The sequence below is a fragment of the Dinoponera quadriceps genome, unplaced genomic scaffold (assembly GCF_001313825.1).
Source record: "Dinoponera quadriceps isolate SergipeBrazil2010 unplaced genomic scaffold, ASM131382v1 scaffold3035, whole genome shotgun sequence".
Lineage (NCBI taxonomy): Eukaryota > Metazoa > Arthropoda > Insecta > Hymenoptera > Formicidae > Dinoponera > Dinoponera quadriceps.
In genome coordinates, this window is record NW_014557093.1 from 85,060 (window position 1) to 99,512 (window position 14,453).

The window sequence follows — 14,453 nt, forward strand, 5'->3', positions numbered from 1 at the left end:
ACATCCTCCTCCTTCCCTCCCGCCCGCGTCTCCGTACGTCGCGTCCCGGAACTTTCGCCATTTCCTTCGCCCCGAAGCTCGAGCTTCCTTCGAGACCGACCCCCCGCCAGCTCTTCTCGTAACGTACGTATGTTCGTGTGTTTAGATAACAATTGTGAGGCACGCTCAGTGCTCGAAAGCACGAACGCGCCGTCTGCTCGGAGCAGCACGTCTCCCCCCTTCTCTCTCTCTCTCTCTCTCTCTCGTTCGCTCACCCTTTCGCTTTCTCGCCCCTTTTTCTCACCCCGTCGGCGCTGCTGATTCGCCTCGTCGTATAAGCAGGATGTATTACGTACGCTTTATGGCGGTCGCGGCGGGCAAATGGGGTAATGCAACGCGCTGCGCACACCGGCCCGCCGTAATTTTTACTCCCGCGCTGCCGCTCGTGAGGCGAAGCCCACCTACGTGTCTGTCTGTCCTTCTCTCTCTCTTTCTCTCGAGCAAGTCGTTAACCCCGCACGCTAATTAATTGCCAGGCTAAGCCTCTTTCTTCCACGAGGCCGGCCGGCCGGCGTCGCTGCCACCTCTCCGTTCGTCTTGTTGGCTCGTCGCGCTTGACGTTTCGGAGGATCTTCCCTGACCTCGCCGCTCCTCGGCGGGGGAGGCGGGGTACGCTGCATTGTTCCGCCGGTCGGTGTCCTATTTATATGCGCCGCGATAGTTTCTATCGCCGGAATGCAGGCTTTTTTCCGATTCTTTCTTTACGGTTATAATTACCGCAGAAAACGATAAGATTGCTGTGAAATAGGGTCGCCGCACTCGAGAGCTGCTTCTCGAGACTCTGCTTCCTCCCGAAATGGCGCGATCTCATCCAAAGTAACGCGACGACGAAACGAGAGGAACGAAATTAAACGGAGAGAGAACTCGGTGTGTGTGTGTGTGTGTGTTGTGCGTGAAACAACGTCCGTGCGACTAAGCAGGATCCAGGTCATCACGGCGATATTAATTATCGCGTCTGAAGCGGCGCAAAGTGCACGAGTCGCGCGGACCACGCGCTATCGCTCGCGGAAAATATTTTACTCGCTTCTGGAAGGCTCGTTTCCTCCGGGCCTCATCACGTCCCATCGTTCGGCCGCTCGATTGCGATCGCACGCAAAAGCAACGAGCGAGCGTGTGTGTCTATTGCATCCCGTTTTTAATGAGAATCAACCGGGGCCGCGGACTGTTCGCTGGGCTGATTCGAAAACCTGCAATTCTGCATTAAGCCTACAAGAGGTGTCGGCTGCTCTCTTACACGGCACGACAGTGTGTCTTCCCGAGAGCCGGGATTATACGTATCGTGTCGCGCGTTATCCGCGGACGGTAATTTCTACTCGGCCTCGTCAATCGGTATTTTTCATTAGGACCGACTGCGCCGAGTTATCGTTCTCGGGCGAAACATTGTCGTACATTTCTCACCTTCGACGAGATATCCCGAGGTGACACCGACGATAACGACGGGTATTAACGCGTCTTCACACTATAACTCGTTCTAATTAAGACTTCAAGCGTAAGATCGTTGCGTTTCAGTCAATCTTTCGCTAACAGTGTATAATATCGGTAAGTGAATTCGCGGTAATCCAAATCAATAGTCAACCTCGATTCTCGCGTCGTCTCCTACGGAGCGATTTAAACTCGCCATGTCGCGTCGTCATCTATCGTGCACATAATTACCTTCGGCCTCGTGAGTTTGATATAAGAGAGAGAGAGAGAGAGGGGGGGGAGGGAGAGAGGTGTCGCGAGTCTTCAATTTTAATGAGTGGCGGCTTAAGCGGCGCAACGAGTTGAGCCGCGGATTTAAAACCTTAATTCCTACGTTTAATCCGATAATTCGGTAATACGAAACTGCGGCGGATGCCCCTGCAGCATCTGCATACCTAATCGCGCATCCAGCCGGGATATTCAAATCGTAATCCAGATCTCGTCGGATTTCGTCAATCTGGAAAATGGCACACGCGATAAGATGACGTACAAGCTGTTCGTACTTCAAGCTCATTATTATCCCGATCTTATTTCCATTTCAGTATTAAAGCTACACACAATAATATTAATATATCGCGCTACTTCGCGATTCCGATTCACATATTATCGAGTAGGAGAGACGCGCCAAGAGTCAAGATCGCTTGCTAATTATCGAGACGTGAAAGCGTAACTAATATCTCTCTCTCTCTCTCTCTCTCTCTACAGAAGTACCGTGTCAGCGCGATGACAGTCGCTTCATTAGGAGCGCATCTCTCCCTTATTAAGTGCAACGGTGGAATTTTGAGTAAGTGCGAGGCGCGCTCAAGTCGCGATCGCGAAATAAATGCCGCGGGGAACAGCAACGTCGCAACGTGGTAAACGAGCCGACGTAATAACACGCGAGGGATTTCGCAATGTCGGCGCGCGCCTCCCGTCGATTCATTACAGAGATTGAACTATTCGCCGCGATTTTGACGCGCGGCTTCCTAACGCATTGCGCAAACTATCGAATGCACACGATGCGCGCGGTGCCGCTTTGACGCGCAATTTTCCTTGGTCGCGCGAGAGAGCCTATGGCGCTCAGCCCCGTATTAGAATGCGACGAAATTAATCGATTAATTTGGCTCCCTCACGGTCGGCGGAGCGCGAGTCCGATGTAATTCAGCAAAATTCCCAGCCGAGACTGTCAGCCGAGAACCTTGTCGAGCGCGGCTGGAACTCGCGTTAATAATTCCGTCGGTTTCCGCGTCGTTACCTGCCCGCGCGGGCGCACACACGGTGTGTTCATAGAGTTCTTCTAAGACCGGCTAGAACAATGCGTACGGTTCGGGGAAAAATTAGTGAAGAAAAAATAGTACGTTCTATTCGTGATTCAACCTTCGCCTGTCTGCCTTCCATCGATATTCCCAGCGACACGGCGGTTCGTGCGATGACTTGAAGCCGTAGACGACAACAATTCGATCGAATCGCCTCAACTGATTTCCCTCTCGTTCTCGTCGTTGACCTTTGATTTTTTTTTGCATTGCCGAAAAAACTGCCGAACGATTTCTGACCCGACCTTTCGAGTGACCTTTGATCTTGGGAAAGAACATTTAATCGTGACTGTAACAGGTTACCGATACGAGACAACCTTCTGGTCGAATATCGCAACGATCGCGGAGAACGTAAACGAATCTTGATGTAACAACAACAACAACGGAAAGACAGAATCTGTCGATTTTGAACGGCTGCGAATGACACGGCTTTTAATCTGCTCTGATCGGCGACGCTCATCCAACATTAACCAGAGACACCGTGTAAAATCGCTGGACGTTACGATCGTCCCACGTGATTCGCGGGGTTACGTCGTCGCGGCGGAATGTCTATGAGCACACGTAGTTCGTGCGGGAAAAAAAACGGTTACGTGTTTTTCATCAACGATGATACATAAGAAGCGAGAAGAAGCGATCCGTGGGCAAACAAGCGTGGGACTTAGTCATGCGATGCACGACATAAGCGGGATCACGTTTTTTCATTCGCTTTTTTTTTTTTCTTCAAGCAACTCTTAACAGCTTTCTACCGTATGATTAACGCGAACAATTGACGTTACGAAGCCGAAAATATGACTGGCGTCTTTTTTTATGTTTGCAGATGTTGAAAAAGATTCGTGATGTAAATGGTGGTTGGACGCGGAGGCGTGTAAAGATCTTCCATGTGGAAGACACAGATGTTCGTCCGTCAAACTCAAAACGATAGTGTAAATATTCAGGAACGTAAGATGACATTCCCATCGAACGTTTAATACATATAAAGCAAGAGAAAAAATATGCAGGCAACCTTCAGCCAATTGAAGAATGTACGCCTACATGCCTAAGAAGTGAGCCTTGCATAGTATTTGCGGTGATTACAGCCGCGAGAATGAGATTCAAACATGCGTAACTGAACAATATAACCGAATACATTAATTACTTCATACTATAACTGAAAATTGTAATCAGTACATCGGTGCATCTAAAAGTGAAATAATAAAAGTTGTATATGATCCGCAAAAAATTGAAATAGTGGAAACTACTATATTCGTTACTCTTCGTAAACGTCAGCGTTAATAATCGACATTTCGATGTCGAAGGGCGATAACTCGGGGATTCGGCGTGGCGAAAGTGCGTCGTAAGTAATTAAAGTTTTCTTCGAGGTACCAAGCGAGGAACGGCAACGTCGAAGTATCGGGATAACCGAATCGAAGTGTCAATATTTTAACATTACCTCGTGACGTCATTAAAGCGGTTCTGCTCGCGATTCGCAATTAACTGCGAAGTTAACCGTCGATTTGTAAAAGAACGTATCAAAGACTTCGCGGTAAAGTGCGTTCTCTCGTCGAAACGGATAAAAAGTTCCCGAGATCCGCGAATTTGCCGCCAATTCTTCTTCTACCTTTCTTTTATTCTTCTCCACTCCTCCCTAATCTTATCCTTATATATCGTTATATTTTAACGTCTTGTGCATCTCACTTTTCTCATAAATTATCTACGATCTGGACATGGATGTATAGCCGCAGGATTACATCGTCAAGCTTCGCACTTATTTATGGAAATTTCGCGTTGCGTGAAGCGCCAAGAACAATGTGACGTATCGAAGTCTTACTTCACAGCAGAATTCGCTCTTCCAAGTGCTTCTGCAGCCAATCGCTACGGGGTATCGTTAAGGAACATTTGCAATTTCTACAAAAAAGTTTTATTAAAATTATATTAACTAGAAAGGGAACAACCAGCGTGTATTTCGGTTGAAGGAAACAGAATTTCTGTGGTTATGAGAGCCACGTTTGGGTCGTGCAACCAGATGTCTTTTTTTTCCGGTGTACGTTTTGCGCTCTCAACGACCGTCTGAATAACATATTAATGTTCAACGTGTCAGGCGATACGACGACGTAGTCGCGACGGAGAAGTTTTCGCCTCGAACTTGATTTATTATATTCGACGCGCACGTGGGCGTGCGAAACGAGGGGCGGATAAAGAAAGAGGGTGAAAGAGAGGAGATAGGAAGAGACACGCGCTATCTTCTCGTTTCCACGCGAAATAACGGCAGGTTCGCCGATCCCGACGAAAGAAATGAGTTACGGGCTCCGCCGGCATTATTTACGCGAATCCCCGCCATTGTAATATCCGCGCCGCGACGCCAGAGGGCTGTCGGCGGCGGTGTCCAAATGTAATTAACATATTTCGGGCGCTAGGGGTGGAAAAAGACCCCCCCGCCCGTTTTCTTCGTCCCCCGCGGCACGTATTATTCTCGCCCGGCCCCAATTTTCTTGCTGATGCACCCTCCGAGGGGCGGCCGCAGATTTTCAATCTGCATTTCTCTTCCACCTATTCCCGCCTCACCCCTCGTTCGCCAACAACCGGCAACGTCACCCCTCCTCCTTCCTCTGCTCTTTCGTCTTGCGTCCTCACTCTCTTTTTTTTCCCCGGGAAGGCCCATGGCTGAATTCTCAGCGGCCACATTGAGAGGAAAGGCGTAAATGCGACGAGAATGGGGAACGTCGAACTCTCCGAAGGGTCTCGCGACTCTTCGGGAGCTTTTCTTCTCGCAGAAACTCCAATTCCGCCGCATTTACATGGGCAAACCTGAGAGAGCGGAGGCTCGTCGAAAGAGCCGGGTGAGATGTGGCTGCGTCTCGATAGCAAACCGTGACGTCAAACTTCGCCGGTCTGCCGTAATGCACTCTCCGCGGGCGAGAAAAGTTCGCGCGTAAATTCCAATCGGGGATCGGTATTAATTTATCCGCGGAGATTTACGGCGAAAAAGAAAATCGAGCTTCTTCGGCCTCGCGGAAGAACGGTGCGCGGACTGGTGATTCGATTGGAAAGATTAACATCTGCGACCGGGAGGTGCAGAAGCACCGAGATAAATTCGGAATAATTCCCCGGGTAAAAAGACCGGGAGCTCGAGAGTCTTGCATTTCTCGCGATGTAAAAATAGAAGAAGCCACTCGCCGAAAATAAGACCGGCGGGAACTTCGGAAATTAATGCTCGCCGGAACTAGAATATTACGAAGACAGGAAATCCGCCGGGGGGGTGAAGTATTAACGATTATAATTAAACCGGAATCCATGCTCGCGGAGGTAAATGATCTCCGACACACCGCTGATGTGTTTCATCTGGTATGTGCGATTTCAAAGACTACTCATCGAGATATTTGTATGTGCATTATTTTCTATCCGACGACTCGCATATGAACGATATTTAAATTCACACGGACGCACACGGTTGTAAACACGGTTTATTTATACAGAATCAATGAGGGATTTTGAAAATTTCATCCGATATGCTATATCGGACTTTCGTGTTCAAAGATTTTCTTGTCTAATTCTAATTTCGCCCAGAGCTTCTTATTATATCTTACGTTCGTAAAACTACGTGACGTGGAAATACGTATAGCTAAGGCGTGACCTTTAATTATTCATCCACGGTTAATCCGCTCGAACCGATAATTATCAGAGAAAGAATAAATGTCTCTCATCTATAATAGGAACTATCGCGTTGTCGAACTAAAATACACACCGACGTATTCGTCTGCGGTAAGGAAAGATCAGCTCTCCCTCGTCCTTCGACAGGCGCGATGGAGTTCGAAGCGAGCAACAGAACAACGTTCGTTGGGGTGCTAGACGCAATCCTATCGCCATCCATCTATTTCACCATATTTCCGGCCTGTTGCGTCCCGTTTCGCATTATGCGCACACCGGGTGTTCGCATTAAAAAAAAAGAAAAAAAAAGAAAACAGGGGAGTTGCTTCGCTACCAGCGTGAAGGACACCTGTCGACTTTTGCAGCCGGGAAAATAAATTATGAATTACGTCGCGGGAAAGGAAGTCGCGGGCGGGGACACCAACAGACGAATCTGCATTTTACTTGAGGACTTCGAGTGCGAGATTACTGTGAAAACAAATCTCAACCAAAGACGAGATTCCATCCGTCAAACCAAGTGACTTTTTACTGAATGCTTTTTAAATCACAGCGAATATTTGTTATTTAAATAGAAATTAATTAACGTTTTACTTTGTACTTCTTGCGTATGCCGCGAAATAGGCGAATGTACAACTCCCACATACATAGAAGTGTGTACATCGAGGCGTAATTAAATCAGGATGCGTGCATTCGCGTAGAATAAACGATGGAGATAGAGGATCGCGAACATGCGCCGGCCTCGACTACTTGAATAAACAAACGTAAGCTAGTAAGACATCGCGGATTGCGCGAACGAAACGCCGCATCGGCCACGTGTAAGTGGCTTATATCGCTCTCGCCATTATTCCGTTTCCAGCCACTCGACGTGAAAAAGTTGTGCCCGAGGTAAACGCAACGCGCGAAACCGCCGAGCGCGTAAAAGTTAAAACGTTTCCGCCGAGAGCGATAACGCATCTCGTAATATCTCAATTTAAAAGGCGGTCGCGACGACGACGCTACATCGGCGCCCCGTTTCCCGCCGCGTTTTATACGAGAGAGGACCTCGATTAAAGTTAGCCCGATAGATTTCACGCCGTCGTCGGCGACGACTACAGCTCGATAAGGATCTCCTTCGGGAAAGTGGAAGGCGCCACTTCCATATTGGCTCTCGCCGTTGGTTATACGGTTTCCGCTGTTCGCATTATCTCCCGCGATCCGAATTGATTGTCTCGTTGGGAGCGTGAGATAACTGTAGACGTGTTCCCGATAAAATTCCACCACCTGGCGCGCCTCGCCGGATTATTTCGTCCGTCGGATTCCGCCCCCGAAAAAAATGGGCACGGCCGGATTAAACCTCGTTTCCGCGGGGGGTGCGTCGTTCTGCGACGTCGGAACGAAAAAAAAAAAAGAAAGAAAAAATCGAACCGTTTCACTATTTAGCGGCGTAACTCGAGAACGCGAAACTTACAAACGTTACCCGGCGGCGTTCTTGGCGCGATGTTCTCGTGCAATCTGTAGTAACCAATAAATCAATAGTAAATATGATGTCGATCGGCTTGAATTTCTCCATTTCTACGTAAACAACATACGTGTTTTTCCCCGACATTCCGGCGCTTTAAATAGCGATTAAATTACGAAGGATTGCTTCTCGAGATGAAGCGCGAGAAGCATTCGCGGTGTGATCTCGCTCTGTGATCGCTGTGAAATTTTTTTCACAACAGAAAGAAGGATCGCGCTGCTGCTTTGTGGCTCTACAGTAGACAGAATTATTAAATACAACTGCGAGCCTTCTTCGTTCGGCGAGCGGTGAAACTCATCGGGATTCCCCTCGATGCGGCTGATCGATAAAAATACATGTCACGCATTCTATCGCGACGTCGGGAGAGCCTAGTACAAATACGGAACAAGGAAACGTAATATAAACGCGATATTCCGAGTATAACGGCGGCGCGTATTCGAGAGGGAGGACATCTCAGAGTCTCGAATCAGATAATGGCGATACTCGACATATGCATTATCATCCCCGGCGGGAAGAGAGAAAGAAGAGGCCGCCCGAGGGATAAATCGTCGCGCGAGGTGGAAGAAACGATTAAGACCCTCGAAAAGATGCCTGGTATCGTCCGCAGGAGTCGAGGACGTTCGAGCGTGTCTTCGATGGTGAAGATGGTGAGAACGCGCGGTGGAAGAAGGGGGGAGGGAGGGGGAACCACTTCGGAAGATTCGGAAGGGGAGTCGAGATGGGAATAAATCAGAGTCTCGAAATTGAAATTGCGTCCGTTTGGCACTATTCCTGCCAACCGCATCCTCACTTTCCCCTTCCTTCTCTTCCTTCGCCTCCTGTTCCTTCGTCGATTCGATCTATATAGCAGGTACACGTGAATGTGCAGGATCGCTCGAGGAGGTTCCGGTAACCTTGCTCGCCACGTGTCGACAATGGTCACCCGATTGGCCACACGGCTAACAAACCTGTATTTTCCTGGGTTACCCGGTGCTTAATTGGAAAGCGACACGCGAGCGAGCTATTATTTTCGAATATTCCGAGAAAAAAAAGGGGGGAAAAAAGAATTACATGGAATATTTCGAGATTTCGTCTGAAGGACGCTCTGTCCGCTTTCGTCGGAAAGTGGAGCGCCGCAATTCTGAATAATTCAAGTTCTGCACTTTGCGACGAGTTTACATTTTTCAGCGTACATATAAGAGGACTGAAGATACTCCAACTAATTTTGGGGGTTTTACCGTCAAGACGCTTTTTTAGTTTACCTACGTCAAAATAAATAATGCAGGCACCGCTCTTTTTTACGGCTACACTCGAGATACTCTTCGCGATAATTTTATTTTTTTTTTCGTAGAGAACACGTGTCGGTGGTCAGATTAGATTAGCTCTCGCGTATAAAAGGGTCGATCGATAGTCTGCAAATATAATATCGAGCTTTAATTCAGGATGTATTTTTCGATCAATGATTAGTTATTCTTCTGTAAACTACGACGCGATCATAAGACGATGAGAACAGTTTCATAAATAATTCTCGTATCAACTATGAGTCGATGGATGATTCTTGAAGAAACTATGACTCTGTGGATGATTCTCTCGACTATTCACTGAGCACTAAGTGGCAAATAATTAATTCACCGGAAAAAAGAAAGCGGACTCGCACGCTCGTAGCGGTCAGGCCTTCGAGTAAAATTGGCCGTGCACTAAGGGCTGCTGACGGCGACTCCCTCTCCCCCGTACTTCCCCTACACCCCGCTAATCCTTATTTATAGAAGTCGAGACCGCTTCTTCATCGTAATTCGCGGCGGAGGGTGGTCGTTGGCTCGTACGAAGGGTTCGCGGGCAAAGGGTAAACGCTCGATTGATTTACGAACGCCCACCGGACCGTGCGGAATTTTCACATCCGTACGTGGACCCTCGATAGTCTCTCTTCTAATCGGCCGAGATTAGCACAGCCTGAGCGGAGCGTTTAATCCACACGCTCCGACTTGTAATCGGCAAATATGCCTCGTTACAAGGGCGGAAAATTGATATTTTATACGTGCGCGTTTTATGCATTTCTACGTTCCGCGTGGTAACACGGAGCGAACGAGATCAGCGTACGAGATCAAACGGAATATGCATATCATAGAAAGTCCATTATGCAAGCCTTTAAGCGACTTTTGCTTCGCGAAACTTGAAACTCGAGCAGGGCCCGATTATAAAATTATTCGACACGGAAAATTCAAGGAAGACGGATCACGTCGACGGAATTTCATTCCCCTCTAATCATTTTGCGTTGACGAAATCCCAACTTGATTTATATCTTGATTTATATATTGTACAAAAAAGTGACAAGAGGTGAGAAAAAAGTAACCGGATGGCTGGACATATAATTACCAAGACGCGCATCAATAATAATACAAAAAAGATCCAAAGACGCCGTGACTCCGAGGAAAGATGTACGCCGAGGAGGAGCCGCGTTTATACCTCCGATCACGATCGCGATGTATCACCGAGCCGTACACGAACCTATTAATATCGTTCCTCCGGGAAACATCGCCGAGATATCCGTAATGCGCCGCTCCCAGGACATCTTGTATTACCACTAAGCACATTATCCCCCATAACAATGCTCTCTCACGGGGCATCGCTCCGAACGACAGATTACATCTAGACCATCTCGCTTTCGTTCGGTTATCGCGCCATCGCGACGCTGAGAAAAGCGTGCCGCGCAGAAGATCCGCGAAGGAGTACGTCGACGGTACGGAAGGGAAAAGAGAAACAGAGAGGGAGGGAGAGAGAGAGAGGAGAGAAAAGAGAAAGAGAGACCGACCACGGATATACCTCACGGCGCTGTCCCTGGGAAAGGAGCCGCCGCATTCTACTACGTTCAGACAATGATACCGTTGCGTCACGCTGACCGACCTAGCTGAGAGAGAGAGAGAGAGAGAGAAAGAGAGAGGATCTAGCGAAGACACGCGGTATAAGAAACGAGGGACGATAAAGAAATTGAGATAGGAGAACGGGGGGGTGGCGGAACGAGCGAAGGAAAAAAGGAGGAGGCAAGGAGGAGAAAAAGAAAGGGGTTGCGACGTTCACCCCCCGCACTCCACATCTCTCTCCAAGGGCAAAAGGAAAGTTGCTGGAGAGTACGCCGGTGCTCGAGCATGTGCGGTAACCCAGTTAAAGAGAGCCGCCGCTCTATTCCGGCTAGAGGCGCGCGCTCGACCGGAAGCCGAGGCTCCCTCGCGCCGGGGAAAGGGCGCTCCGGGACGCGGCGGTCGCGAGAGAGGCGAACGTCGTGCTCGGCGGGCAACGTGCCAGCGCTCGTAGTATCGAGGGCAGCGTCGTTAGGCATCCGTCCGACCCGCCACTCCATTAACCGTTATCCTTAGGATTATTCCCGCCGCGCCGGACTGATCTTAATTGGCGTTCTCCGGGGCGTGTACACGGACGGGCGCGGAGGCGAACGCCGATGGACGACCGCGTTGTAAACTGCGGAGCGCGTAAACCACGGCGGGTAACCCGGTGATCAAAAATTTGTATCCCGCGGTGTCCCGGGCTGTATTACGCGGCGGTAATCCCGACCGAAACGCGACAGCTTCCGCTGCTGATATCTAGAGTCCCTCGAATACAGGCTACGGATCGATCAGATTTCTCATCGAACTTTGAAACGAACCAGCGGGAACAATCGATGCTGCGAAAAAAAGCAATGAACTAACCGGTCGTACTTCCTACAGAGTGATAAAATTTGAAACATCGATGGACTTGATGGAAAGGTGATTTTCGTCATTCTTATGCTTCGCAGTACCATCTTTCTTATTTCGTTTTAACTGAATAAGCTTGAACCATAACGTGTACTCTTACTTGTTTGTACACGGTGGGAAATTTCGCGTTAAAAACGGCCCGATGAAATTTTATGTTACCCCAACATGGGGAACGTATTAAAAAGTACACAAACTTAATGGTAAATTGATGCATTCACCTTGCCGATACATTCGTCGTGTCGATATATATTGACAAGGTAAATGTAAATGTGAATGTTAACATATGTTGACAAAATAAATGTGTTAATTTAGCGTTATATTTGTGCATACCTTTTTAATATTCGTTGATATCCGCATATTCGTATGCGTTCCGACGTATTCCCCGTGTTGAAGCAACACGAAACCTCAGCGGACCGTTTCCAGCGCAAAATGTCCTACTGTGTACTAAATCAATGTAAGAAATCAATGTCCAATGACGAAATCTCTACGGAAATTCATACAACACGCACTGCGGTCACAAATACGTTAACGATTAACCTTATAATAATTCGAATCCCTGGAAATAAACGAAAACTATCGACGCCGCTTCGTATCGAAATCCAAAGATTGTCTAAGTCTTTGTAATCAAGGGACTTCACCGATATCGCTATGGGTCGGTCGATCGCGAGCGGTAACGCCGCGGGCGAACTTGAGCAATCATTGGGTGTATTCGGCGCGCGTGGATCGCGCTGGATAAATTTCTCCGATTTACCAGCGGGTGTTGAGCGGTAATTAACACACATTGTCCGGGCATGCTCGATCGATATCGGATCCTCCCGCTAAGACCTCAACTTTACGTGCTGACGTTCATCAACGGGATTAAACGCGCACGGTCGAGCCTCTAACATGCTGCAGCAGCAGATTCCTATCACAAAGCTCCATAGAGCGTGCGTGGACGCGTGACGAAACAACAAACAAATATGCGAGCTCGCGGTCGCGATGATTACAGTTTCGATTCGCTCTCCGATCCGTTCGTCTGCAAACCGGACGAAAAAGCGGGGATTATAATGGCGGATCTCGCCCGCGAACACACGGTCCATCGTCGCGATACCAATTTCCAGAACACTTGCCCGGACTCGTGGGAGTAGGGTTAAACAACGTCGAGCAGAGCGCGAGCGGCGTCCGCTCGTGTAAACCGCAAAATACGCGCGAAAGCCTCGGGACGAGTCGTGGAAAGGGGAAAAAAAAAAGAAAGGACCGAGGGACCGTACTTTCCTGCCACATCTTGCGTATTCCACGGTAAACCCGCGGTCGAACACCTCCCCCGAATATAGAATATCGCGTCGTTTGCGCGATCAAAGTCCGAGGGAACAACCTCGTTGGCTCGTCGCCTCTCGCGCGAAGGACGTTTCCGAAATGGGGACGTTCATTGGACGGCAACGGGGCAACGTGCCAGAGTCATATCGGGGAGCGTGATTATCGGTTCGATGGATAAAACTGAAGAATGGAGAAAAAAGAAAGGCGGGGGAATGAAGAAGTGGGTATTAATTATGCGCTATGAGGACCGGTTGTTCTTAGAGCAGCGGGCTTGTCACTCGTAACGGAGCGGATGACGGATGAAATTACACGACTAATGATACGGAAAGTCATACGAAATAATAATACGATAGAAGGTGGTAAAAAAAAGGTCGGCGAATCGCGCGCGCAAAAAGGTGTAAAGTGTAAGAACGATTCGTGAAGAAAGACTTTGCGCATTAGTCGAGGAGAGGTGTAATCCCTCCTCGGAGGAGAGGGACACGGCAACCTTGTTATTCCGATGCTGCAGAGAAAGGGTTCTCATTGGCCGAGTAACGTGCAAGGAAGAGGGAAAGAGACCGAGAGGAAGAGAGATCGTATGCTAATCAGATGACTCGACTCTCTGTTTCGCGCTTTACGAAATTGCAGGCTTGCCAGGATCGTCGGCCTTCGTGTCGGCCGGCCGGATTGGTATTTCAACCGGAATGTTATTTGTATCGGGGGAGTTAAATGTCGTGACATTTTCTGCACGCGGCGTTTTTCTTCCGGCGAATATCTCAACGGTGCCCCAACGTCGAAGACGCGATACAGGCTCGCGTCTATCGGCAAGCAACCAACTGCCGGTCGACCGACCGATCGATCGATCACTTCGCTCGCGACGTGCTCCTGCGAAAATGACGGCGAGAAATTCACGGAGACAATTTCCAATCGAATGCTGCACGATTGCACGCTCGACCTTTATCCCGATGATCGAATTTTCTCGCGATTTTTTCACATCCGCGAACGAAAGGGAAGTTGCTATGTGCGTGCCCAGCCTGTGTATGCAGATTCATTTTATCGGTTTATTTCTATTTCTCGCTGTTTCTCCGCGTCGCACCTTTTCACCGTTCTCCGTGCGTATTTATGCGGACGTTTAGGATGGGAAAGCCGCCGGTTCCGGGACGCGTTCGCAGGGATTAAAAAGCGTCGCTTCTCCTCGATGGCACCGAGCTTGCGGTTCGTCGTCGCGAAGGGCCGCCGATTTCGAGGGCACAGCTTTTTTTCGATAAAAGCCCGAGCTTAGTCCCGAGCTTAACGGATTTGCATTTGTTTGAGCCGCGCCCGTCGAAGCGTCGGACGAAAAACTGGACTGGGATTCGCGGGGATCGGAGCGTGAATTTCGCCGGCACGTCGGATTATTCGGCGCGATGGCGAGCGGAAGGAAGAGGCGGCCCGATTATTATTTCAAGCAGCCTAATGCGCTGGAAACATCAGCGCGGTGAAAGACGGGAAAGCGTGTTTATTGTTTGTCACAGGGCAAACTCATCGGGGGAACCAAAGAGC